The following is a 27,482-nucleotide window of genomic DNA, read 5'->3' as shown; positions in this document are numbered from 1 at the left end:
ATTTTAAAAGTGGGCGCATTAAGTTTTTCACGATACTTTATCCAAAAAATAAAATTGTATCCCTTTGATGGATCTACTCGATTCGTTGTTTTTGATCGCCACATCAGAGAGAAAGGAAATTAATTTTGAAGCCTACGCTGCGTTTTTCCAGTGAGCGGACTTCTTTTGTCCCATATCGGGTGGTCTTCAGGCGAAAATACAAAACAAATCGAGAAAACACACTGACCGCAGCCAGAAGACCCGGGGCGGCTCGGCGTCGGGCGCTGGATTTACCGGGGATTCAGGGCTCCGGGCTCCGAGGCGCATTGACGGTGGGCGTGACGGGAAGGACCTCGGGCCATTCCCGGAGCGCTATGCAAATGACATGTAAATCAGCGCGTGTGAGCCGCTGCCGGCCGGCCGTCCGAGTCCGATCCCGAGCACCGAGCTCTCAGTTCTCGCACACACGCGCATTCGCTCTTCGCTTTCGCACTTGCTTTCTCGCCGGCCGCTCACCCCCTGTCCCATCCGGCCCGCCCAGGACGCGCTTCGTCGTCTCCCCGGCTGCCGGGTCTGCTGCCCGCGGCTGAGCGAGCTCGGGGCCCGCGCCGCGCGACTGCAGCGGGGCGCCCTCGCCAAGCGCGGTGCCTTGGCTGCCCGGCCGCCTTCGCCGCGCGGGTGAGTGAGCCCGCCCCGTGCTTTTGTCCCGGCGCGGCCCCTGGGAGTCAGTCTCTGAGGGTGGGGTTCGGGGGTCGGGACCCTTGTTGGGAAGCCTGTCCCTGACTCCCCAGTTGTAGAGGGGCTCCTACGTGCAGCAAGGAGGATTTTTTTTCGGGGCGAGGGGGAGCAGCGTAAGGGAACGACCGCAGTGACTCTGGTCAGCCGGGAGTTTTCTTTTGCGGAGTGAGGTCCTGGGGAACAGTGATACGGTGGTCTGGACAGGCGTCTTTCGAAAGGGGGGTGCCTTTGCTTTTAGGTGTGCTAATCGCCGAAGCCCTCAAGGAAGAAGGGTGTGGGCTCATCTGCCAGTTCCCAGGGTGCCACGTGAAGGTCCTCCCAGCCCAAACGTGAGTCTGGGAAGGTGAGGCAGTAGAGGCAGCCGCGGGGTCCCAGGCAAAATTGGCGCTTCGGGCATTGCGGTCTTGCTTTCTCTCCCAGCTACTTACTCAAACTCCTCCCCTCCCTCTTCCTCGTTAGCTTCTACTGGGGTTCTGTGGTTGAAGGACCCTTGTTTGCAGATCATTGCGGTTAGAGAGTTTTGGATAACTAATTCCCAGGACGCGTTAGATGTCAGTGGTTGAGGTAGAACTCTTCCTTGGAACTTGTGACTACTAGCACCCTTCAAGACCCAAAGGACTGTTTTTAGGGGTGATACTACAGATGGGAAGATGGACTGATGGGGAGAGGTTTACTAGGCCTTCTTTGGTTAGGGGACATGCCCTGTGTATCATAACCTGAAGGAGAAAGACCCAGGCCTTCGGGACCTAAAGAAGGGTAAAAGTAGCTATTTCAGTTCAGGGAATTGGGTCGGGGTGTGGAGTACAGTTGGGCAGTGGGCATGGTGCCAGGCCCCAGGCCACTGTTTTTCACTTTCCCTCCTCTCCCCAGGTGCCAAGAGCAGTATGTGAAATGTCCCCATCCCCCTCCCCCTCCCCTCCCCCCTCCAGGCTTTAGGTGCTTGCCCTAGAACTGCATTCCTCTTCCAAGTGGGGGTATGGTTTCTTCCCAGACAAGGTAAAATCCTTTAGGTCAAAGTGAAAACTTGTTAATAAATTATCTCCAAATGGGGGGCTTGAGAGGACCATTGGGGAAGGCTTGGCACTTCAAAGCATCAGGTATCCACAATGCAAGTCTCTGGGGGAAGTGTAGGTGCTTGTGCTAACCTTATTGGGTCCCTAAAGGGCATTTCGGGTTCTAGTAAAATAAAGTTTTTGTTTTATCACTTTCTTTCCCTGTCTTTTCTTTTCCCTTAAATTCTTGACCTCCTTCCCTTCTCTCTTCTGTGAGCCTTTGTCTCTTCCCCACACTCCAGGGTCTGTGGAGTCTGATGCTGTGGCACCACAGTGCCCTAGGCCAGCTTGGAATGTTCCCTCCTGGTGAGGTTCCCCCTTTGTCTCCCACCCTCAGTGGACCAGGGTCTTTGAGCCAGAGCAGGTAGGGGTCTGGGGAGTTGGTTCTAGGTGGGGAGTGACTGGACACTGGATGCTGGATTGGGTAGTGGGTACTCTGGAGGTGTCTTTTTCCTCATTCACTGATGATGCCAAATGATGCTCATTCTCACACACCAGTAGGCATGAGCCTGGAGAACGACCCCACAGTGGTGAAGGATTTGTGCTGGTCCAGCCTCCTTCATTTGGTTTCTTTTGTGCAATAGCTAGCTAACTGAGGAGGGGGCTAGCTGGGGGCTTATAATAGTTTTTCTTTGTGTGAGGTTTGCTGACCCCCTCAGCAAGAGACTGTTTTCCCAGGGGCCAACAAGATGTGGGAGGAGTCTTGATCCTGGCTAGGGGTCTTCACCAGTCTCAGAGGAATAGATCATGAACACTCTGGGGTCATCATGTACTCAGTGTCCACAAGAATGACCCCTAGATTTTTTTCCCCCAAAATATGAGTCAAATCTTTGAAACTAGTTGGTTTTTTGGCTCTTGGCCTTTTAAGGGGCTCAGAATGCAGCCCAGAATGTAGGTAGGGGTCCAGGTAACCCATGAACACGTGAAGTTTTATTTAGTATCTTTCTGGAAACAGCACTTCTTGGTATTCTGGAAATACACACCAAGCCCACTTGGAAGCCTGACTGCCTTTACCCCAATTCAGACCAACACAAGCAGGTTGGAAAATTATTCATTCTCGAAAGCATCCCATCTATCCTTTCTGAAATGTAGTAGAATTTAGAGAACAAGCCTTAGAAAATAACTTTTCCCCACAGAAGATGTTGTCTTTGCCTATCTTGACTGTTGTGTCACTTTTCTCTGACCAACAGAAGGTGCACCCAGAGAAGCCTAGATAGGACCATTTGTGTGGGAAATGTACAGGTGGACACTTGGGTGGCATGTAGGCTCAGACTCAAGCAACCATCCAGCATTAATCCAGAGTGAGGATGTCGCACATGTCACTGGGATAGGTTCCCATGCCATGTGACTTTTGCCCCCTTTCCCTTCACTCCTCCATCTTCTTGCCCCACAAGCACAGAAAGTGAATGTGCTGGGCTAGGGTCTGCTGAGCCAGCCACTCACCTCTCCCACCTGTGCCGTTCTGCAGATGAATTCCTGTCTCTTTATTGAGTTTTGGCTTCGTATCTTTCCATGTGTTTTAAGTCATTGTATCAAGAAAATGCAATTCTTACAATCTCAAGGTCAGCAGACCTCAGTGTTTGTCACTACACCCGGGCAGATGCATCCTTCCTGTCTTGTACGCACCTGCTGAGGCTCTTGTAAAATGGACAGTGACAGCCAGCCCAGTGGGGCTGGGGCAGGAAGAGGACCAGTAAGAATAGGTCTCTGTTTGCAGCTAATGGGGATAAGGCTGAATTTCCAGATGGTCACACCACCTTATTTTCATTGTCCTCCTGCCCACTGTCCCTTGGTGTCTGAGGGTGAATGCCCACAATGGGCACCTCACTAGGAAGCTGTGGGCATTTTTATGTAGATCCAGCTTCTTAGATTTCCCACCATTGTCCCTATCCCCCCCACCGTTGGTACTTCTGTCCCCTTCCTCCCCTCCTCTCTTCGTCTCCTGGGCCCAGAGTGCAGAGCCCTCTGGAGACAAAAAGGATGATGAGAGATTCCTCTTTAGATCTCTTTACCCCCATCTCTACTCTGGGCCCCCAGATCTGATGCTAATTTGTTAATCTGGGATCTTATGAGTTATTTCTCATAATCTTGTGGGAACCAAACTCTTACGTTACGGATTTTCATAGTTGAGGATGCTTTTTATTTCTTTATTTTCAGGACTGAGATTTCTAGTACAGAGTAGCTCTCCTTCAGATTTCTGGCAGGAGGAAGCAGCACAAGGGTAGAATGTGAACTTTGGCTTTAAACTTGGGTTCAGAGCCATCCTGTTCCCTTACTGGCTCTGGTTCTTGACCATGGTATTTAACCTTGGTGAGTGACTTCAGTTTCCTCATCTGACAACGAGGGTAGTTATAAAAATTAAATGAATATATGAATATAAGAGGCACAAAAGAAGGAATAACTGTTACCATGCAAATTGAGTAGTGTTCTCTTTATAGAATGACCTGTACCTCAGCCAACAAACATTAATTACTGGACCTGCCCTCCATCTGGCCCTGTAGAGGTTTATGAAACAAAGGTAGTATGCCCAAGAGACTTTGGGTCTATTTGGGGGAAAAGCTAACATATACGGAGAAATTAGAAAACAGACAAGTTCTGTGGCACAGACTCAATCAGGGGAATTAAGGGTGGCCAAAAATTCAGGGCTGGAGTGGTCAGGAAAGGCTTCAAAGATGATGAGGTAGGAGGGTGGGCATGAGCAGACCCTGAAGGGAGGGTGGGTACTGACCAGGAGAGAGGAAGGTGGGATTACTTGGCTCTAGTGTCTAGTGTCTGAAAGCTCCAGCCTCTCCTTTGTGGGAAGCTGGTGCCACACCTTTGACCCTGCGGTGAGCTTTCAGCCATGCAGGCCTGCTTGTTCTGAGATTTCTTTGGGGGATGGTTTTCATTCCAGGCTTGTTTTCCCTCTGCTGCCCAGAATATTCCTGGAAAATTTTTGTTTTAATTTTATACTGAATCAAAAATGATGAGAGGCAAATCCACAGCCACAGTGAAAGCCCAGACCCATGAAAGACTTTTGGGTTCCCAGGGCTTTGTGTTATTTCCTTGTGATTCATTTATTATAGCTCATTTCCTGGTTCTGGAATGGCAGGCATTGGGGTTGGGGGAGACCAGTCCACCTGATCCCTGCATTATATTGAGGTGGAAACCCTGGCCTAAGAGGCCAAGCAATTGGGTGGCAGAACTGGAAGCAGCCAGTGTTCTTATCACCCCAATCTGATGGAGGATGGTGATGGGGTGAGAGGGCCTGATCTAGGCAGTGGATAGGAGTGGATGCAGTTTGGTTCCATCATCTCCACCTGGTTTTCCAGGGTCTAGAAGGCCACCTTCCTTGGTCTAAGACTTGGTAATGGGGTGAATTGAAGTGTTCGGCAAAAGATTCTAAGGGATTTCCCATCTGCTGCTCTATAAGAAGGCACTTTCCACTCATCTACCTATTTTTTGCAGTTATGTCTTTATGGTTAGGTATAACCATTCTAATTTTTCTCCTGAACTTTATGCATTTTTCAAGCTGAGTGCTAAGCCTAGTCATAGAACATGCCTACAGTGGACCTATTCCTACCCTCCCCCATTAACCAGGTTAAATTACTATTTGATATTTTCATATTAGTGTCAACAGAGTGATCATTTCTGTAGCCACTTGGTTGCTAACCTTGTGGAAATGAATATGTAAATAAGGAGGCAACAGGTTGTTTCAGAGTGCCTGGAAGTTGCCTCTTACTACCAAAAGCTACTGTCTTCACAATAGGGCCTCATGGTGGGCATGATAAAATTAATACAATTGCTACTGACTTTACCCCATGGCATTTCAACCAGTGGTGTTTTGGGGAGTTCTAAGGGTTTTTGTTGTGATTGGACAGCCACCTAGGGCCTCTTCTGATCATAGATGAACGCAGCCACTCAGGCCCTCCTCCTATGGGCCCTCTAGTTTTCCCAGACAGAGAATCCCTTGGTTTTATTTTCATATTGTTATTGCTGCTAACCAGACCTTCGCTAACTCACACTTGGAGTATTAACTACAGCCTCTCTGTGGCACAAATACATTTCACACTTGATAAAAAGCCCGGCCTGACTGCCTCACTCCACCTTCAGAAACTTTCAGTGGCTCACCACATCTTACAGTACAACCTTAACCTGAAGTTCAGCGGCTTCCATAATCTGATCTCAAAACCAGAGAGACTGATTCACTTATTGTCCTTGAAGCCAATGTATACGCTTTCTTCTCTGCTTTTGACTATGACTTAATCCTCTTCTGCAATATTCTTCACTTGCCTCTTTGAGTAACATGTCCTATCCTTAAATATTTGCTCAGGGAATTAATTAAGTTCCCAATACCTGTCAGGTGCTGCCAAGCTGACCTCTTTAGCTTCAGGTTCTTGTTTTTGTTCCAACTTCTGTTGCAATTAGTCTCTGCAAAATTCTTTTGGTGGTGATACATCATTTATTATTATGGAATGTTTTTATCTTTTGTTTTCATTTTTTTTTCATGGTAAATTTTAGATCTATAACTATATTGAAAAAACTTCAAAGGAAGGACATGCCTAATGCCTTTATTTTCTCATGGTGGTTGTTCCAGAACTAGCTGATAACAAAATCCCTTTGGGAGCCTTGTTTGCAAAATAATGCATGCCTCCCCTGTGGAGTCAGGGAATCTTTGTTTTTCCAGAGCTTCCCAAGTGTTTCTTGTGTCAGCCAGATTTGGGAATCAGTTTAGGTCAATTTTTCATTGTATAATTATTTCTTTGATTTATATATTAGGAAGGATTCTTTAAAATTAATAGAAACCAACTCAGGCTAGCTGATGAGGAAAAGAAACGTAATAATAGTTGTGTGGTAAAAGGAGATGACATTGCATATTTTCTTGATTCCAAGTTACCATAGGCTGTAAGACACTTTATAGTTTCTTAGGAATAAAGCACGTCCTTTAATATACACAATTTTAGAAATTTTCTAAATTACAATATGCCTTCATTCATAAAACTGTCACTTTCTTCATCATTATCACGATGAAAATACTGACTGAGCTCCTTCTGAATTGTGTTGGTCTATTTCAGTTACACATGATTTCAAGATGAAATGCTGTTTTTCATAATCTGTGCTCATGAGTTTTCAATGTTCACTCCTTAAATCCTGGGTTAACTTCTTGGTCATGACATATACGTATAGTTTTTAAAAAATACCCTGTTGGCTTTGATTTGCTAATGTTTTATTGGGTTTATTGCATTTATGGTCATAAGTGAGAAGCATAGCTATAGTCTTTTCTGTCCTTGGCCAATTGCATATGTGACCACAATTTTAACATCTTAACCCCTTCAGGATTAACAGAATAATTCTGAGGAATGTTAAATTATACCAGAATTTTATCTACACTTTCTTTAGGTAAAACTCACAGGTTTTTCTATCTATACTTTCTTTAGGTCAAACTTACAGGTTTTATTAGAAGTAAATAATGTTGCTAAAAGTTACATATCTTCTGACAGTTAACCAGCAGCTTTGAAAAACTTATTGTTCAGTACCCAAATGATCATGTGTTGCACGTGATCAGTTCACATTTTCCTAGCTTTGAAAAGTCTATACTTTATTCTGATAAATTTGGCAGTTCTTACTGCTGTTTGATTCCACTGCTTGACAGGTGGTAAGCATTATTTTAGGTATGCAATAACTTTTCTTTTCAATGCTGCATCATGATGAAATCTCTTTAGAGACATCTTTTTTTCTTTTTCATTTAAAAAAATTTGAGGTATAATTTACATGCAATAAAATTCACTCATTCACTCATTGTGCAGTTCTGAATTTTGACACATATATAGTCATATAAGCACCATCACAGTCAAGGTGCAGGAAGTTCCATTTCCCAGAAAATTGCCTTTTGTATTTCTTAAAATTTTTTTTTTTTATTTTTCGAGAGAGGGAGAAAGCATGTGAGTTGGGAAGAGGGGCAGAGGTAGAGAGAGACAGAGAGAGAGAGAGAGAGAGAGAGAGAGAGAGAGAGAATCTTAAGCAGGCTCCACACTCAGTGCAGAGCCCCACCTGGGGCTCGATCCCACCATCATCCTGGGATCATGACCTGAGCTGAAACCAAGAGTTGGATGCCCAACTGACTGAGCCACCCAGGCACCCCACCTTGTATACTTTTGTAGTCCAACTGGCTGTTGAGTTGTTTTGAGGAGACTCAAGGAGCCACTGATCTTTTTTCTGTCCCTGTGGTTTTGCCTTCTTCAGAATGTCATTTAAATGGAGTCGCATGATATGTAGCCTTTTTAGTTTGCCTTCTTTTACTTAGCACAATGTGTTTGAGATTCATCCATGTTGTTAGGTGTATCAGTAGGTTGCTCCTTGTTGTTGCTGACTTTTATTTCATTGTGTGGATGTACCACAAGAGATTTATTCACCAACTGAAGGACATTGGGTTGTTTCCAGTTTGGGGTGATAATGAATAATTCACTATAAATATTGGTATACAGGTTTTTATGTGAACATAGATTTTCATTTCCCTTGGGTAAACACCTAAGAGTGGGATTGCTGGTAGCATGGTAAGTGTATTCTAATAAAATGTCCAACTTTTTTCCAAAGTGGCTGTACCATTTTGCGTTCCCACTAACAATGTGCGAGGGTTATAGTTTCCACATTCTTGTAAGCACTTAGTATTTGTCAGATTTTAAACATTTTAGATATTCTAATAGGTATAGTTTTTTCATTGTGGTTTTAATTTCCATTTCCTTAATGATGGTGAACATCTTTGTTATTTGGCCTATTCTTTATTTGTCTTTTTTGATGAAGTGTCTGTTTAAATCTTTTGCCTACGTTTTATTGGATTGTTTCCTTATGGTTGAGATTTGAGATATAATTCTTTTATATTCTGAACGTGAATCTTTTATCAGGTACATGTTGGGCAAATATTTTCTCATTGTGTATGGCTTGTCTCTTCATTCTCTTAACAATGTCTGCTATTGCTGAGCAGAAGATTTTAATTGTAATGAAGTCTAATTTATCAATTTTTAAAAATGTATTCTTTTGGCATTGTATCCAAGAACTATTTACCTAATTCAAGGTCATTAAGACTTCAATATTGTATTTGATTTTAAGTTTTTATTTTAATTCCAGTTAGTTAACATACAGTGTTATATTAGTTTCACATATACAGTATAGTGACTCAACAATTCCATACATCATTCAGTGCTCATTACAAGTACACTCTTTAATCACCATCACCTATTTCACTCAACCCCCCAACTCCCCTCAGGTAACCATCAGTTTATTCTCTATAGGTAAGAGTCTGTTTCCTGGTTTGTCTCTCTCTCTCTTTTTCCCTTTGCTTGTTTGTTTTGTTTCTTGAATTCCACATATGAGTGAAATCATATGGTATTTGTCTTTCTCTGACTTATTTCCCATAGCATTATACTCTGTAGCTGTATCCATGTTGTTGCACATGGCAAGATTTTATTCTTTTTTATGGCTGAATAATATTCCACTGTGTCTGTATACCACATCTTCTTTATCCATTCATCAGTCAGTGAACACTGGGCTGCTTCCATATCTTGGCTATTGTAAATAATGCTGCTATAAACATAGGGGTGCATGTATCACTTTGAATTAGTGTTTTTGTATTCTTTGGGTGAAAACCTACTATTTACTAGTAAATACCTAGTAGTGCAGTCGTGGGATCAGAAGGTAATTTTATTTTTAGCTTTTTGAGGAACCTCCATACTGTTTTCCACAGTGGCTGCACCAGTTTGCATTCCCACCAACTGTGCACAAGTGTTCCTTTTTCTTCACATCCTCGCCAACACCTGTTACTTCTTATGCTGTTGATTTTAACCATTCTGACAGGTGGAGGTGATACCTACTTGTAGTTTCATTTGCATTTCCTTGAGGATAAATGTTGATGAGCATATTTTCCTGTGTCTTTTGGCCATCTGGATGTCTCCTTTGGAGAAATGTCTTTTCATGTCTTCTCATTTTTTTAATTGGATTCTTTGTTTTCTGGATGTTGAGTTGTATAAGTTCTTCATACATTTTGGATGTTAGGCCTTCATTGGATATCTTATTTGCAAATATATTCTCCCATTCTGTAGGTTGCCTTTTAGTTTTGTTGATTTGTTTCCTTTGCTGTGCAGAAGCTTTTTATTTTGAAGTAGTCCCGATAGTTTATTTTTGCTTTTGTTTCCCTTGCCTCAGGCATCGTATCTAGAAAAAAATTGCCGTGGCTGATGTCAAAAAGGTTATTGCCTGTTTTCTAGGATTTTTGTGGCTTCAGGTCTAACATTTAGGTCTTTAATCCATTTTGTATTTATTTAGGTGTGTGGTGAAAGTGGTTCAGTTTCTTTCTTTTGCATGTTTCTGTCCAATTTTCCTAATACCATTTGTTGAAGAGAATGTCCTTTTCCCATTGGCTTTCTTTCCTGCTTTGTTGAAGATTAATTGACCGTATAGTTATGGGTTTATTTCTGGGTTTTCTGTTCTGTTACATTGATCTATGTGTCTGTTTTTTGTGCCAGTAGCATACTGTTTTGATTACTACGGCTTTGTAATATAATTTGAAGTCCAAAATTATGGTGCCTCCAGTTTTGTTTTTCTTTTTTTAAGATTGCTTTTGCTATTTGGGGTCTTCTGTGGTTCCATACAAATATTAGGATTGTTTGTTATAGTTCCTTGAAAATGCTGGTGGTATTTTGATAGAGATTGAATTAAATGTGTAGATGCTTTGGGGACTGTGGACATTTTGACAATATTTGTTCTTCCAATCCATGAACATCGAATATCTTTTTATTTCTTTGTGTCATCTTGAATTTCTTTCATCAGTGTTTTATAGTTTTCTGAGTACAAGTCTTTCACCTCTTTAAGTTTATTCCCAGATATTTTCTTGGTTTTGGTGCAGTTGAAGTGGGGTTGTTTTCTTAATTTTTCTTTCTGCTGCTTCAATATTGGTGTATAGAAATGCAACAGATTTCTGTACATTGATTTTGTATCCTGTGGCTTTACTGAATTTATTTATCAGTTCTAACAGTTTTTTGGTGGTCTTTAAGGTTTTCTGTTCTATATATGGCATCATGTAATCTGCAAATATTGAAAGTTTTACTTCTTCCTTACTGATTTGTATGTCTTTTATTTCTTTGGGTTGTCTGATTGCTGTCTAGGACTTCTGGTACTATGTTGAATAAAAGTGGTGAGAGTGGGCATCTTTGTCTTGTCCCTGATCTTAGGGGAACAGCTCTCAGTTTTTCCCCATTAGAGATGATGTTAGCTGTGGATTTTTAACATACGGCCTTTATTATGTTGAGAAATGTTCCCTCTAAACCTACTTGTTGAGGACTTTTATTGTGAATGGATGTTGTACTTTGTCAAATGCTTTTTCTGTGCCTATTGAAATGATCATATGTTTCTTACTTTCTATTACTGGTGTGATCTATCACATTGATTGATTTGTGAATATTGAACCCCCCTTGCATCCCGTAAATCCCACTTGATTGTGGTGAATGATTTTTTTTTTTTTAATGTATTGTTGGATTCGATTTGCTAGTATTTTGTTGAGGATTTTTGCATCTATGTTCATGAAGTTATTGGCCTGTAGTTCTCTTTTTTAGTGGTGTTTTTATTTGGTTTTGGTATCAGAGTAAGGCAGGCCTCATAGAATGAATTTGGAAGTTTTCCTTCCTTTTCTATTTTTGGAATAGTTTGAGAAGAATAGGTATTAACTCTTGTTTAGATGTTTGCTAGATTTTGCCTGTGGAACCATATGGCCCTAGACTTTTGTTTTTGGGGAATTTTTGACTACTGATTCAGTTTCTTTGCTGGTTCAATCTGTTCAATTTTTCTATTTCTTCCTATTTCAGTTTTGGTAGTTTATATGTGTCTAGGAATTTCCCATTTCTTCTAGCTTATCCAATTTATTGGCATATAGTTTTTCTTATAATTGTTTGTATTTCTGTGGTGTTGGTTGTTATTTCTCTTCTGTCACTTGTGATTTTATTTATTTGGGTTCTTTCTCTTTTTTTCATGTTAAGTCTGGCTAAATGTTTATCAATTTTATTGATTTAAAAAAACAGATCCTGGTTTCATTGATCTGTTCTTTTACTTTTTTTTTTTTTTTTTTTTGGTTTCTATATCATTTATATCTGCTCTAATCTTTATTATATCCTTTTTTTCTGCCGGTTTTAGGCATTGTTTGTTGTTCTTTCTGTAGCTCCTTTAGGTGTAAGTTTAGGTTGTTTATTTGTGATTTTTCTTGCTTCTTGAGGTAGGCCTGTATTGCTGTATACTTCCCTCTTTGGACCACTTTTGCTACATTCCAAAGATTTTGGACCATTGTGTTTTCATTTTCGTCTGTTTTCATGTACTTTTTAATTTCTTCTTTTATTTTCTGGTTGACTCATTCATTATTTAGTAGAGTGTGTTTTAGCTTCCATGTATTTGTGGTTTTTCCAAACTTTTTCTTGTGGTTGACTTCAAGTTTCATTGCACTGTGGTCAGAAAAGATGCATGGTATGACTTCAATCTTCTTGAATTTGTTGAGGCTTGCTTTGTGAACTAATATGTGATCTACTCTGGAGAATGTTCTGTGTGTACTTGAAAAGAATGTGTATTGTGCTGTTTTAGGATGGAATGTTCTGAATATATCTGTTAAATCCATGTGTTTCAGTGTGTCATTCCAAACTGCTGTTCCCGTTGATTTTCTGTTTAAATGGTCTGTCCATTGATGTAAGTGGGGTATGAAAGTCTGCTACTATTATTATATTATTATCAATTGACGAATTCCTTTTATATTTGTTATTAACTGTCTTATGTATTTGGGCGCTCCATGTTGAGTGCATAAATATTCACAATTTTTCTATCTTCTTGTTGGATTATCCCCTTTATTATTATGTAGTGTTCTTCTTTGTCTCTTGCTACAGTCTTTGTTTTAAAGTCTATTTTGTCTATGGGGTACCTGGGTGACTCAGTTAGTTAAGCATTCTACTTCAGCTCAGGTCATGATCTCACGGTTTGTGGGTTCAAGCCACATGTCAGGCTTTTTGCTGACAGCTCAGAGCCTGGATCTTGCTTCAGATTCTGTGTCTCCCTCTCTCTCTGCCCGTCTCCCACTTGCATTCTGTCTCTGTCTCTCTCTCAAAAATAAATAAACATTAAAAAAAAAATTTAAGTCTGTTTTGTCTGATGTAAGTATTGCTACTCTGACTTTTTTTTTGACATCCATTTGTACGATATATGTTTCTCCATCCCCTCACTTTCAATCTGCAGGTGCCTGTGGGTTTAAAATGAGTCTCTTGTAGGCAGCAAATGGATGAGTCTTCTTTTTTTATCCATTCTGTCACCCTATGTTTTTTGATTAGAGCATTTAGTCCATTTACATTCAGAGTGATTATTGAAAGATATAAATTTATTGCCATGTTAGTATTTATTTTGTGATTATTTTTGAAGATTTTCTCTGATCCTTTCTTGTCTTTCTCTCTTTCATGTTTTACTGCTTTCCTTTACTGATATACAGTAAAACCTTGGTTTGTGAGCATAATTCTTTCCAGAAACACGCTTGTAATCTAAAGCACTTGGATATCAAAGCGAATTTCCCCATAAGAAGTAATGGAGACTCACATGATTTGTTCCGCAACCCAAAAATATTCATATAAAAATGATTAAAATACTGCAATATAATACAAAATAATAAAGAAAAATAAACAAATTAACCTGCACTTACCTTTGAAAACCTTCGTGGCTGGTGTGAGGGAGAAAAGAGAGAGGAAGGTTATTGTGTAGGATGACTTTCACTATCACTAATGGAATCACTGCAATCTGTTGGCTCAATGGAATCTTTTCCTTTTCGTGCAACTTTAACAAGGAACTTATCCAGTGACACTTGCTTTTGCCTCCTTTTGAGGATTTCACGGAAATGTGACATTGCATGGATGATCACCCACAATCTTGCAGCGCACACGAGAGAGAACCATTGGCTCAGTTGTGATCATGTGATGTTGTTATCACGTACTACTCATATTTCAAGACATAACTCATTTATCAAGTTAAAATTTATTAGAAATGTTTGCTTGTCTTGCAGAACACTCACAGAACAAGTTACTTGCAATCCAAAGTTTTATTGTATTTGAATTTCTTTGTTTTTATTCTTTGCATATTTATTAGTGGTTCTTGATATATGGTTAACATTAGGTTTATATATAACCTCTTCTGCATATAGCAGTCTATGTTAAATTGATGTTTGTTTAAAGTTGAACCCATTCTTTACTCCTCTCCTCATATTTTAGGTATATGTTGTTATATCCTTTTATTTTGTGAATTCTTTGATCTTTTACAGAAATATTCACTTTTACTGGTTTTGTGTTTCCTATCTTTATACTGTCACTTTTGTTTTTCCCTTCCACTCAAAGCCCCCTTAATATTTCTTGCAAGGCTGGTTTAGTTCATGAACTCCTTTAGTATTTGTTTGGGAAACTCTTTATGTCTCCTATTTTGAATGATAGCCTTTTTGGGTGGAGTATTCTTGGCTGCAGATTTTTCTCATTCATCACATTGTATATATCATGCCACTCCCTTCTGGCTTGCAAAGTTTCTGCTGAAAAATCTACTAGACTTAGGAGTTTTCCCTTGTAAGTTATTGTTTCCTTTTGTGTTGTGGCTTAAAAATTTTTTTCTTTATCACTTTATTTTACCAATTTAATTACAATATGTCTTGCTGTGGGCCTGCTTTTGTTGATTTTGATGGGAGTTTTCTCTGCCTCCTGGATCTGGATATCTGTTTCCTTCCCAAAATTAGGGAAGTTTTCAGCTATTATTTCTCCAATAAATTTTATGCCCCCTTATCTCTCTTTCCTCCTTCTTGGACTCCTATAATATGAATGTTATTAATGTTTGATGGAGTAACTGAGTTCCCTATGTCTATTCTTATTTTGCACAATTCTTTTCTCTGTCTTTTGTTCAGCTTGATTACTTTCCATTACTGTGTCTTCTAGGTCACTAATTCATTCCTCTGCTTCTTCCATACTGCTGTTCATTCCATCAAGTGTGTTTCTCATTTCATTTATTGAGCCCTTTATCTGTGCTGTTATCCCTTACTTCTGTGTTAAGGCTGTCACTCATGTCTTCCACTCTTTTCTTAAGTCCAGTGAATATCTTTATGATCATTACTTTATTACTTTATTTATTTGGAGAGCATGAATGGGGGAGAGGAGCAGAGGAAAAGAGAGAGAAAGAATCCCAAGCAGGCTCCACACTGGGCATGAAGCCCAAAGTAGGGCTCGATCCCACAACCCTTGGATGATGACCTGAGCTGAAATCAAGAGTTGGATGCTCAACTGATCTGAGCCACCCAGGCACCCCTATGATCATTACGTTAAGTTCTCTGTCAAGCATATTACTTATACTTGTTTCCCTTAGATCTCTGGCTATGTTCTTGTCCTGTTCTTTCATTTGTGATCAACTTCTCTATCTTCTCATTTTGTCTAAGTCTCTGTGCCTAATTTATATTAGGAATATCAGCTATGTCTCCTGTTCATGAGGGTAATGGCCTTATGAAGAAGAGGTCCTATAGTGCCCTGCCATAAGGTGTCCCCTGTGCTCCAGGGCCTGGCACTTTTGGGAATATCGCTAGTTTGTGTGGTATGTGCTCTGTTTTGTCATGGCCACTTTATCCTTCAGGACAGTCATCTGCAGAAGCTATCTTTGCCTGTTATGGGCAATGTTTGGTCCCTGCCCTGAATGTGGCACATTTTAACTACGTGTGCTCTGGTCTGTGTTTGAAATGAGACACTGCCACTGCCACCAGAACCAAGCCTTTGTAGAATCCCTGTGTCAGGAGACACGGTGTGGGTAGGTGTTTGGGTAGGTCTTCTGGGGGAGGGTGCCCTCTGTGCTGGGACTGAGGCAAGAGTGACTGGGAAGGGCGGTTCACCTGGAGTTCAGAGGGAGGATACAGGGCCTGGTGTAAGCAACTTAGGTAATATGTGTCAGTGCTGCACTGGTTCCTGCAGGTGGCTCTGTATTTATGCTGAGGGGCAGGACAGGGAAATGGTGCCAACTAATTCCTTTGTTCCCAGGTAGGTTTCTCTGTGAACACTGCCTTTCTGGAACTATGCTCTGAAATGAGCGAATAACCTCCCCACTGTGTGCCCAAGGCGTTCTTCAGATTGCTGTTTCCATGCTGTATGTCCTCGGGTTGTTTGCCTGACTTTTCTCCAAGAGCAGCACAATGCCCTTCCGGCTCTATCCCAGCCATGCCCGCTGACCTTTAAAACTCTAGGCTTAAAACCTTGAAGCCCTGCTGGTTTCAAGAACTCACATTTGACCCCTCTCACTTTCCAAGCCAATTGCCATGGGGATTCATTTTCCCTGTGTACTCCCCTGTGTGCCAGTCTGTCTTTCACTCTTCTTTGTGAGTGTGGCTCCCTCCCCACTGCAGCAGCCATGATCCATTTCTCTTCCAAACATGTCTCTGCACTTCCTACCCTTCTCAATGTGGCCTCTTCTCTACCTTTGATTGTGGAGTTTGTTCTGCCAGTCTTCAGATCAATTTTGGGGGTATTTAAGATGATTTTATAATTATCTAGTTGTATTTGTGGGACGAGGTGAGCCTAGTGTCCTCCTACTCCGCTGCCATCTTCTGATCTCTCCCTCCAGTGCTTTCTTTACCACTGCCATCAGAACCGAGTCTTTGTAAAATTCCTGTGTCAGGAGACACGGTGTGGGTGGGTGTTTGGGTAGGTCTTCTGGGGGAGGGTGCCTACTATGCTGGGACTGAGGCAAGAGTGACTGGGAAGGGTGGTTCTTCTGGAGTGCAGAGGAGGGTTACAGGGCCTGTGGAAGCAACTTAGGTAGTGTGTGTCAGTACTTCACTGGCTCCTGCAAGGGTGGGCAAACTTATTCTGTAAATAGCTGACGGTAAATATTTTCAACTCTGCAGGCCGTGACACCTCTGTCACAAGTATTGATTTATGCTATTGTAGCAGGAAAGCAGCCATAGATAATATGTAAATGAATGGTCATGGCTGTGTTTCAATAAAACTTTGTTTATAAAAAATAGACAGCAGGCTGGATTTGGCCATAGTTTGCCTACCCCTGGCTTAGTTAATGGTGAATTGCATTGACTGATTTTCAAATATTGAACCAGCCTTGTGATCTCTAGATAAACTCCCACTTAGTTTAGAGCATCTGGTCGGTACCTGGCCTGGTCTTTGTTTCTTAGCCTGTGTTGTCACTGAGCTGGGCACTTCTCAGGAAGAGGGCCTCAATAGGATCACCTCTCATCTCCCATAAAGCATATATTGGGTGGCTCTAAACCATTAATGGCTGGATAGAAACAACTATGCACGTCAGTGGTGCCTCTGCCAAACTCCCCTTACAGTTATGTCAGGGGCCCAGAGGAAATGGAAGTTGTGTGGAGGAGTGGGGCCCAAGTGCTGTCACTGCAGGTACAGACTCATCTCTCATTTTGGAGGAAACATGACCTAAGTTTGGTCTGTGGGGCAGTGCTTCCTAATTACTCTCCTTTTCCTGAGGGATGTGGTTGGCACAGTGGCTGCCAGACCCGGGAACTCAGGCATCCAGATGCCGGTCCATTGCTGTTGTTCCAAGAGGGCTTGACTAATCCCCTTTCCTGGGCCATGGTCTCCTGCAAAGGGGTGTTTCTATGTGTGTGAGAGGTGGAGTAGGAGGGTCTGGCCCACCTGGCTTCTGAATGTGAACACTCCAGACCTACATGCCTGTGGTCAGCTCTGTGTTGACCACATAGTGCTGTGGTGGCAGGGTGCACCAGACAGATATTGTGCAGGCATATTGTAGAGTCCATCTCAGCTACTTTTCTTTTCTTTTTTTTTTTTATTTAAAAAAATTTTTTTTAACGTTTATTTATTTTTGAGACAGAGAGAGACAGAGCATGAACGGGGGAGGGGCAGAGAGAGAGGGAGACACAGAATCGGAAGCAGGCTCCAGGCTCTGAGCCATCAGCCCAGAGCCCGACGCGGGGCTCGAACTCACAGAACGTGAGATCGTGACCTAAGCTGAAGTCGGATGCTTAACCGACTGAGCCACCCAGCCGCCCCATCAGCTACTTTTCTTAATTGGTCAGGAGAGCTGGATGTGTGCTGGATGAGAAGAGTCTGGGCTTTGCAACTAACAGACACGGATTTGAATCCCAGCTCAACAACTTATTAGACGGGTGGCCCCAGGAAATTATTTAGCTATGCTGAACTTTCATTTACTCATTTTTAACATGGAGATGCTCACAACATCCCAACATTGTGAGGTTTATAAGAGGCTCCTCACTCTCTCTCCTGTGCTGGGGTAGATATAAAGCAGGATATTCTTTAAAGGATATAAAGCAGGGAATGTGGGCAAGTCTATGGAGAAATGTAAAACAAATTGCAAACATGATGGGAAAATCCACCAGAAGACTAGAGTGTGGAGAGAGAGTGTCAGTCACTTTCTCCCTCCTCAGATATTTCTGGACTGGAGGGTGGGTAGGGATGACTCAGGAGCCAAGTCTCCGATTTTGCTCTGGAGCAAGGAGGGGCTAACTGCCAGGTCTGGGTGATGCCCTGGATTATTTGGTTCTTCTGCCTTTCTTTATTCAGCCTAACTCACTGGCATGACAGTGAGATAGTGGGACTGTTCCAGACTCTGGTCAATGGAACCAATTGCAAAATTGCCTGGGATCTGATGGTGCCAGGTCCCTAGGACCTGGTGACAATAGAAGCCCTCCTTTATACATGTATAGCCTCTCACTGCTGGCAGAACAGGTTCACACCATCCTTGCAACCACCCAGTGAGGGAAGGGTGAGGAGAGAGAGCCCTCTCCAAATGCCCTCAGAACCTTCCCACCTTTTTGTGTGCTCTGGGGTCTTTGCATTCTTCCTTTCTTGCAGAAAGTCAGTGAACTAAGAAAAATGCTGCTTCCAGGTCTAGTTTGCACACCTTCTGGAGGAATCATACCAGGACATTTACTAAAGAGAGCTCATAAAACTTTTTTGGGTTTACAAATTAGATAAGGTTCCAAATTTGTTACTCTGAGATAACTTTATATTGTTGTGCCCGAAAACACCATTAAAACACAGATCTGCTTCACCCCTGTTTTAAAAAACAATGTTGATTCTCTTCTACATAAAAGATACCATTTCTTTTTTAAAATTTATTTATTTATATATATTTTTAATTTTATTTTTTTTAATTTACATCCAAATTAGTTAGCATGTACTGCAACAATGATAAAAGATAATATTTCTAACTGTTCAGCCTGGCATGCAGAATAGGCTGCAGTTTAGACTCCTGCCACGTAAGATAGTTGGAGTTACCACTGAGTGGCTGTAAGTACTTTTCATTTGATAATGCTTTCAAGTTTGCCTAATGTTTTCGCACATTTTGCACTCAATCTTTGTCAATCATTTGGAATTATTCCTGTTTCCATTTTATGGCTGGTGAACGTTTAGGAGAATTAAAAACAACTTGCCCAATTTCACATGGCCAGCAAGTCATGACTCTAAGCAGAGGGCATAAAAGAACAGTCACTTGCCACTTTCTAGCTGTGTGACCTTTCAACAGGTTTCTTTATCTCTAAAGTGGGGATAAAACAGATAGGTCATAATGTTTTCGTGAGGGTAAAACCAGACGATACAAGTGAAGTGCTTGACATAGTATATAGTGCCTGCTGTATACTAAGGGCTCAGGAAATGTTAGGTGTTATTATGGTACTCTCTTTTAACTGTTATGCACTTAATGTTTCCAGTTTTTATCCCACAGTTGTAACATTGCTATAATTATCTTTGTGAAAATGGTTTATTTTTTTCTGTTGTGTCATTTCCTTGGATTATATTCCAAAAGCAGCATTACCGTGTCGAAAGGTATGATCCTCTTGGTTTGCCTTTGTTCCATGTTGCCCAATAGCCTTTTAGTGGGATGATTCCCATTTAACAGGCCATTACTAGACCCATGAGAGTGAGCTATCTCCCATGGGTGGTACTTCTCAGAGGGCCCATCAGTCAATCTTCACGAGGGTTGAAAACAGATCCTAGACTGGTTGGAGCCAAACCTTATAAAATAGGTTGCCCCTGCAAGACACAGCAAGACACAGACCAAGCTGGTCAGCAAACTGTGCTGAAAACCCTGGGTATGGCTGGCCTCTTACTGGCTTTCTTCCGGGATCTGTGGGAGGTCTTTGCATATGCACTGCAGATAGATATGAAGGAGTGGGGGGAGGCAGGAGCTGCTTCTGAGCTGTGGGCCTGGAAATGCAGGGAGAAAGGCTGTGTATCTGTGGACGATGGGTGGCTCCAGACTTTTTATATAGGAGGGTATACAGTTTCTTAGTATTGCCATAACAAAAGTACCACAAACTGGGAGGCTTAAAACAACAAATTTATTCTTTCATAGCTATGGAGGCTAGAAGTCTGAAATAAAGTGTCAGCAGTGCCATGTTCCCTCTTAAGACTCTAGAAAAGAAGACTTCCTTGACTCTCTTAACTTCTGATGGTGTGCTGGCAATCCTTGTCATTCCTAGGCATTCTTTGGCTTGTGCATGCATCATCTAATTTCTGCCACCATCTTCATATGGCCTTCTCTCTGGGTCTGTATCCAATTTACTCTTGAAAGATGCCAAGCATTGGATTAGGACACACCCTCATCCAGTATGACCTCACCTTAGCTTGATTACATCTGCAAAGACCCTGTTTCCAAATAAGGTCACAGAGAGGTGGTGGAGTTGAGTTCAACATGACTTTTTGGAGGACACAGCGCAACCCACAACAGAGGAGTTAAGAAGAGAAAATGGAAAATACCCATATTCCATATCACAGACTGAACTGTGGAGGGGGTTCTGATGAGATGTTAAGGGAGTGGTAGTAACACTGGTAGGAATGCTGGCAGTTGTCCATGGCCAGTGCTGCTTCTGCTCTTGGATCCCTCCCCCCCTTCCCACTGAAGATTGGTTTCAGACTATGTCTGGTGACTGCTGTGGGGGATCAGGGGCATCTGGCTGGGGTGATGCAGCCAAGGGAGAAAGAACTTAGTTACTAAGCGAACATGGTTCTCAAAGAGCTCGTAGAGAGAAGGACTAAGAGCACAGGACTGGGCAGAAATGGAATCATGTTAAGTCTTAGACCAGCTGGAACATCATGGCTTCAGCTTCCTCACTGAAAAATAAGGGGACTTGGAGGGTCCTTCTCCTTTGGCATCACATCATTTTTTTAATTAATTTTTTTTAATGTTTATTTATTCTTAGACAGAGACAGAGCACAAGTGGGGAGGGGCAGAGAGGGAGACACAGAATCTGAAGCAGGCTCCAGGCTCTGAGCTGACAGCACAGAGCCCAACATGGAGCTCAAACCCACAAACTGTGAGATCATGAACTGAGCCAAAGTCAGAAGCTCAAGCAACTGAGCCACCCAGGTGCCCTGGCATCACATCATTCTTACTTGAGAGTTGACATTTTAGAGAAGCCCAAGCTCCTTCACCCTGAGGATTGTTGTGAGATCTGTTTAGGCAATAGGGTGTGAACAGCTGACACGGGAGGGGTGCTTGGCTGGGGACAACCAGAGGAGGCCTGGTATTTCCCAGCCCAGGCCTCCAACAGGACTTTTTTCAAGTCACCTTCCCCATGGCCGCTTTCCTGGCCCCTCTCTCTAAAATTTCACCCCCACCTCTAATATTTCATGTCCCCTCCTGGCTTTTATTTTTCTCCTTGCACTTAACCCCTGTCCAGCATGATTTGTATTTTGCCTATTTGTCTCACTCATTGTTTTCTCTACTAGATGGCAAGCTCCTGGAGGGCAGGAATTTTTATGTAATGCCGTAACAGTGACCATCACACACTGGACACTCAACACATGTCTGTTGAATGTTGAATAAATGGAGATATTGTAAACTTGATAGATGGGATAAAATTGTAAAAGGGATATAATCTTGGAAGGGTGTCACTCTTTGTTGGCTCCAGGCCCCCAGCCTAGACTGCTCAGGGCCCTGCCATGAGTAGCTCCTGCTTTTGAATCCATTTACTGGTATCACAACATTTATCCATTACTGGTAGCAAAACACCCCCAGTGTTAGCAGCATAAAATAGCATTCATTTTATGGAGTTGTGTGGGTCAGGAATTTGACCAGGACACGGTGGGGATGGCTTGGGAAGATGTGAATGGCTCTGGTGCCTCAAATGGCTAGGAGCTGGTATCATCTGGAGGCGGTTTCGCTTACAGTCTGGTGCCCAGGCTGAGGCACATGGAGCCAGAGCGCCCACCTGTGGCCTCTCCTTGTGGCTTGGGCTTCCTCACAGCACAGTGACTGGGTTTGAAGATGAGTGTCCCCAGAAGGAGATTTAGAAAATGAGCATTCCATGAGAGCCAGGTGGAAGCTGTCTGGTCTTTTATTACCCGACCTCAGAAGTCACATAGTGTCCCTTTCACCATATTCTTTTGGTGAAAGCAGTCACAAGCCTGCCCAAATTCGAAGGGGAGGGAACACAGATTCTGCCTACCTCAATGGGAGGAGTGTCAGAGATTTTGAGGCCATGTTTTAAAACTGCTACAGGGAGGGGCACGTGGGTGGCTCAGTCTGTTCAGTGTCTGACTCTAGATTCTGGCTCAGGTCATAATCTTGTGCTATGTGGGATTGAGCCCCACGTGGGGCTCTGCGTTGACAGTGAGCAGCCTGCTTAGGATTCTCCCTCCCTCTGTCTCTGCCCCTCCCCTGCTTGCATTCTCTCTCTCAAAAATAAATAAATAAATAAATAAATAAATAAATAAATAAATAAATGTTTAAAACTGCTACAGATATTGTACTACAGTCTCATCGGCCTCAATCTGGAGTGAGCCTTGAGCAAAATTTCTGCCATCTTCGGACCAGAGCTTACTGTGAATTATGACTATTCTTCGATTTCACCCTTTCACTAATTGAGTTTCTTCAGGACTCTAATAGAGTCCTGTCGTTTTACCTTTTTTGCAGCCCATAGCAGATTATCTGGCACATTATAAGCATTTAGCAAGTGAGTTAGTGAATAATGAATGAACAAAGGGAGTAGGTGCTTTCTGTGCCACATAGCTCTGTTGAGTATCTGCAGGAGCCTTGGATCTTGTGTCTTTCTGGGCCAAAGTTTTTTGTTTGTTTGTTTGTTTTTTAATTTTCTAGTTAAATTCCAGTTAGTCAACATACAGTGTAATATTAGTTTCAGTTATACAATTTAATGGCTCAACACCCAGCGCTCATCACAAGTGCACACCTTAATCCCCATCATCTATTTAACCCGTCTCTCCTGCCCACCTCTCTTCTGGTAGCCATCAGTTTGTTCTCTGTAGTTGAGAGTCTGTTTCTTGGTTTTCTCTCTCTTTTTTTTCCCCCATGATTGTTTTGCTTCTTAAATTCCACATATGAGTGAAATCATGTGGTATTTGTCTTTCTCTGACTTATTTCACTTAGCACAGTACTTTCTAGCTCCATCCGTGATGTTATGTTGCACGTGGCAAGATTTCATTCTTTTTTATAGCTGATGAATATTCCATTATATATACCACTTTTTCTTTATCCATTTGTCAATCCATGGACACTTGGGCTCTGTCCACAATTTGGTTATTGTTGATAATGCTGTCATAAACAGTGGGGTGCATGTGCCCCTTCAAATTACCATTTTTGTATTCTTTGGGTAAATACCTAGTAGTGCAATTATTGGATTGTAGGGTAGTTCTATTTTTAAGTTTTAGAGGAACTTCCATACTGTTTTCCATACTGGCTGTACCAGTTTGGTTCCCACCAACAATGTAAGAGGGTTCCCTTTCTCCTTACTCTTGCCAAACCTGTGGTTTTTTGTGTTGTTAATTTTAGGCATTCTGACAGGTGTGAGGTGATATCTCATTGTAGTTTTGGTTTGTATTTCCCTGATGATGAGTGATGTTGAGCATCTTTTCATGTGTCTGTTAAGGCCAAAAGTTTTCTGCAGCTTCTGGTCATCTGTGGAACTGCTCAGACCTGTGGCTTGGCCTCTGGCCACCCAGGAATAGATTTCTAGTGAGGAGGAAGGGGTGTGGAAATGAGAGGTGTCTGTTGTGTCAGGGGTTAAGCAGTAGTCTGATTTGACTGTAGGGCAGATTTGCATTTCTGTAGGACAATAGTAGAATAAAGCTAGAATGCCACCGCCTTGTTGCAGGCTGAGTGTTTAGAGGTCATAAGTTGATGGGGAGTAAGGCAGCACAGTTCACATACTAAAAACTGTGAACCAGGAATTTGATCTGGCTGTGACATTCAGGATGGATCGGAGGTAGCAGATAGCAGTGCTAAGAAGGACGGTGAGTGTGCAATCCACGTATGAGACCACAGCCTGGCCCTGGCTAGAGATTGCAGGAGAGTGAGCAAGGGGAGGGACATGAGTGATTGCAAAGTTAGCAGGTATTGGAGACCATGTGAGTAGTGACAGAAAAGAGAGTAAGCAATGATACCACAATCTTATTTTATGGGTGCAGTTTTCTATACTTTTATTGTGAAAAATTTCAAGTGTCCAGCAAAGTTGAAACAAATTTATAGTGAATACCTATATCCCCTCCACATTTTGCTGTAATATTTGCATTATCATCCACCTGTGTCTACCTATTTACATCTGCCCATCCCTCTACCATCCATCAGACCATCTTGTTTTTGTGACACATTTCAAAATTAGTTGCAGACATTAGTACATCTCCCTCTAAATATTTAAGCATGTATACCATCAATTCGCATTCAATAGTTGTTTACATTTTTCTTTTGAGGTGAAATTTACATATAGTAAAATGCACACTTCTTCAGCCCACCATTATATGACTTTTGACAAAAGCATGCACCTATGCAACCCAGGTCCCTTCAAATATGGACATTACCAGCACCCCAGAAAGTTCCTTCATATCCCTTCCCAACCAGCCTCTGTCCCCACTCTCTAGAAGCAACTGCTGTTCTGATTTTTAAATCATATGTTTATTGTACCTTTCCTAGAACTTCATATAAATGGGATCATACAGTATGTACTCTTTGGTTTGCAGTTTCTTTCATGGCGTAATGTTTATGAGATTTCATCCACATTGTCATGTGCATGAGTAGCTTGTTCCTTTGATTTCTGAGTGGTAGTCCATTATATGGCTATACCGTGTTTTGTTTCTTCATTCATCTGTCAGTGAGCACTGAGCTGTTTCCAGTTTGGGCTATTCTGAATAAAGAAGCTATGAACATTCTTGTACAGGTCTTTTTTTTAGTGGACACGTGTTTTCATTTCTCTTGGGTAAATACCTAGAGGAGAGTATCTCTGGGCCATACAATAGGTCTAGGCTTAGTTTTATAAGAAACGGCTAAAGTGATTGTACCATTTTTACACTTCATGAACAGCTTATAAGAGTCTGATTGCTCCAAAACCTCATCATTATTTGGTGTCATCAGTCTTTTTAATTTTAGCCACTTATTTGGTAGAATGCAGTGTCCCAAACATGGTTGTAATTTACATTTTCCTAATACATAATTATATTAAGCACTTTTTCATGTGCTTATTGATAGTCCTTGTATCTTTCTTTCTGAAATGTTATTCCAATATTTTGCCCACTTAAAAACCGTGTTGTCTTTTTATTATTGGGTTGTAGAAGGTCCTTCTTTATTCTGAATACCAGTTCTTTGTCAGTTATGTGATTCATAAATCTTTTTCCTAATTGTGGCCTGCCTATTCATTTTCTTAATGGTGTCTTGATGAACAGAAGGTTTAAATTTTGATGAGGTCTGATTTGTCATTGTTTTTGGTAAGGCTGTTTTTTTCTGTGTCCTCAGAAACTTTTGTTTACTCCCTTACCATATAGGCCATCTTACACAAGCTTTATAGCTTTAATTTTTAATGTGTAGATCTGTCATCCATCTCCAATTAATTTTTGGGTAAGATGTGAAATGGGGATCAGGATTCTTTTCCTCTTAAGGATATTCAGTTGCTTCTGCCCCATTTGTTGGAAAGTACTTTCTTTTTTGTTAGGTTCTGTGTTTATCCTCATTTTGCACATGAGGAAACTGAGATAGAGGTAGATTAAGTGATTTGTTCATAGGCCCTACGGTTGGTAGAGGCAGATTTAGGATTCACATCCAGAGCCTGTATTTTTAATCATGGTACTCTATATCTTCTCATACTGAAGACTCCAAGGCTTTCGATCCGAGGCAGTGCACTGGAAGGCAATGGCAGAAAACTGAGGAGGGGAGGCTCAGTTTGGGGCTGAGTTGGGGACCCTGTGGGATACCTGAGTGGGCACATGGGGGAGACAGCAGAAAAAGAAGGGAGGCATTTGCATTATCAAGCTGGGGAGGAGGGAGGCAGGTTGTGCTCAAAGGGGACATGATTAAGCCCAGCCTGAACTAAACCGCTTTTTGTTTGGTATCAGGGGATTGGTATCTCGTCACATCCACCCTGGTCCTGAAGATTCTTTGAAGCAGGCAAGATCCAGTTAGTAGATCTTTTGAATCTAGATGGTAAGGGTGACATGAGCAAGAGTTGTAAAGCTGGAGAAGAGAGAGAGATTAAGTGAGGCGGGGAGAATCCTCAAGCATCTTGATCAGAGTGCCTGCACCGGTCCAGACCAACCTGGTTGCAGGCCCTGCTGCTGCTCCCTCACTATGTGAGCTCACACATTTTGCTGAATTTCTGAGCCTCCTTGTCAGTACCAGGAATATAGTAGGCCCTCGGGGAAGCTTGCTGAATGAACAAGTGACCTCCAAAGACACAGAATTCTCCAACTTAAATTGCACAATTTAGTAGTTTTAGAACACGTGGCCCAAAAGTCAAAGCCAGAAGGAAGGATTGTGACCTGGAGCCGATCTCTAAATATTCAGGGTGGCACAAGAGGTCATCCACATAGCCGGCACTGAGCCAACATGGCCTTAAAGACTCTCCTGGGAAGGACCCCTACTGATGGTCCAGATTCTGCATGGGGTCCCCCGGGCCTGGAGCTCTGGCACAGGCAAAGGGGGGTGCTCTGGTTCAGGGCAGAGAGCTCCCCAGCAGTGAGAAAGAGCGCACCCCTGCCTGCAGGAAGGATGGCACCTTCCACTGTGTTGTTGCCCAGGGAATCACAGAAACCCATATCTATCTCTGGTTTTGATGAACATGTCCTGCAAGACTAGCTGCACTTCTAGAAAAGCCCGTTTAAATGAAGTTTGTATGATTAATGGTTTGAGTCCAGTCTACTCCACATATGAACAGGAAGCAGAGTCAATCAGGTATTCATTGAGTGCTTACTGGGGTCCAGACCCCATGTTTGGTAAGATCACTGCCCCTGTCTCCAGGAGCTTGTGATCTGGTTAGGGAGAAGACATGCTCACAAAGAGGTATGTGGTGAATGCCCATTGTAAATGGCCAAACACGTGGAATGGTGAGAAGCCAGCTTGGGCGGAGTATGAATAAATGCATTCTACCTGGGTTGCCAAACAGTGACAGACACTCAGGCCCTTCAGCACTTCCAACCCCACCGTCTCCTTCCTTCCAGTAGTGCTAACATTTGAGTGCCTGCAGGGAGGGCGGCACTTTAATGGCTGAACTCATTTGCCCCTTATGATGATCCTGTGAGGTGAGCTCTGTTACGGTCCTATAGCTGGAAGCAGTGGTGCCAGGGTGTGAACCCAGCAGTCTTGCTCCAGAGCCTACAGTGTTAGGCCTGCAGGGCCCAGCTGGTTAGTATTTTATGGTGTTCCTCCTTCAAATATAGATCAAGAAGGAGGACATTTCTTTCATGATCTTAACATGTAATC

At 42.3% G+C, this 27,482-nt stretch overlaps 1 protein-coding gene across 1 annotated transcript in view; it reads left to right on the top strand.

Annotated features, from left to right (window-relative positions):
• Positions 1-553: 553 nt before the first annotated feature.
• MYLK (myosin light chain kinase) overlaps positions 554-27,482 on the top strand; it is a 279,456-nt gene continuing 252,527 nt past the window's right edge. The window contains exon 1 of the mRNA XM_060639759.3: positions 554-657. The gene's annotated coding sequence lies outside the window, so the exon portion shown is untranslated. The remainder of the gene's footprint in view (positions 658-27,482) is intronic.

The sequence above is a fragment of the Panthera onca genome, chromosome C2 (genome assembly GCF_046562875.1).
Source record: "Panthera onca isolate mPanOnc1 chromosome C2, mPanOnc1 haplotype 2, whole genome shotgun sequence".
NCBI classification, from domain to species: Eukaryota; Metazoa; Chordata; class Mammalia; order Carnivora; family Felidae; genus Panthera; species Panthera onca.
Note: the sequence above shows the minus strand (reverse complement) of the source record. Positions and strands in the feature narration are given on the sequence as shown.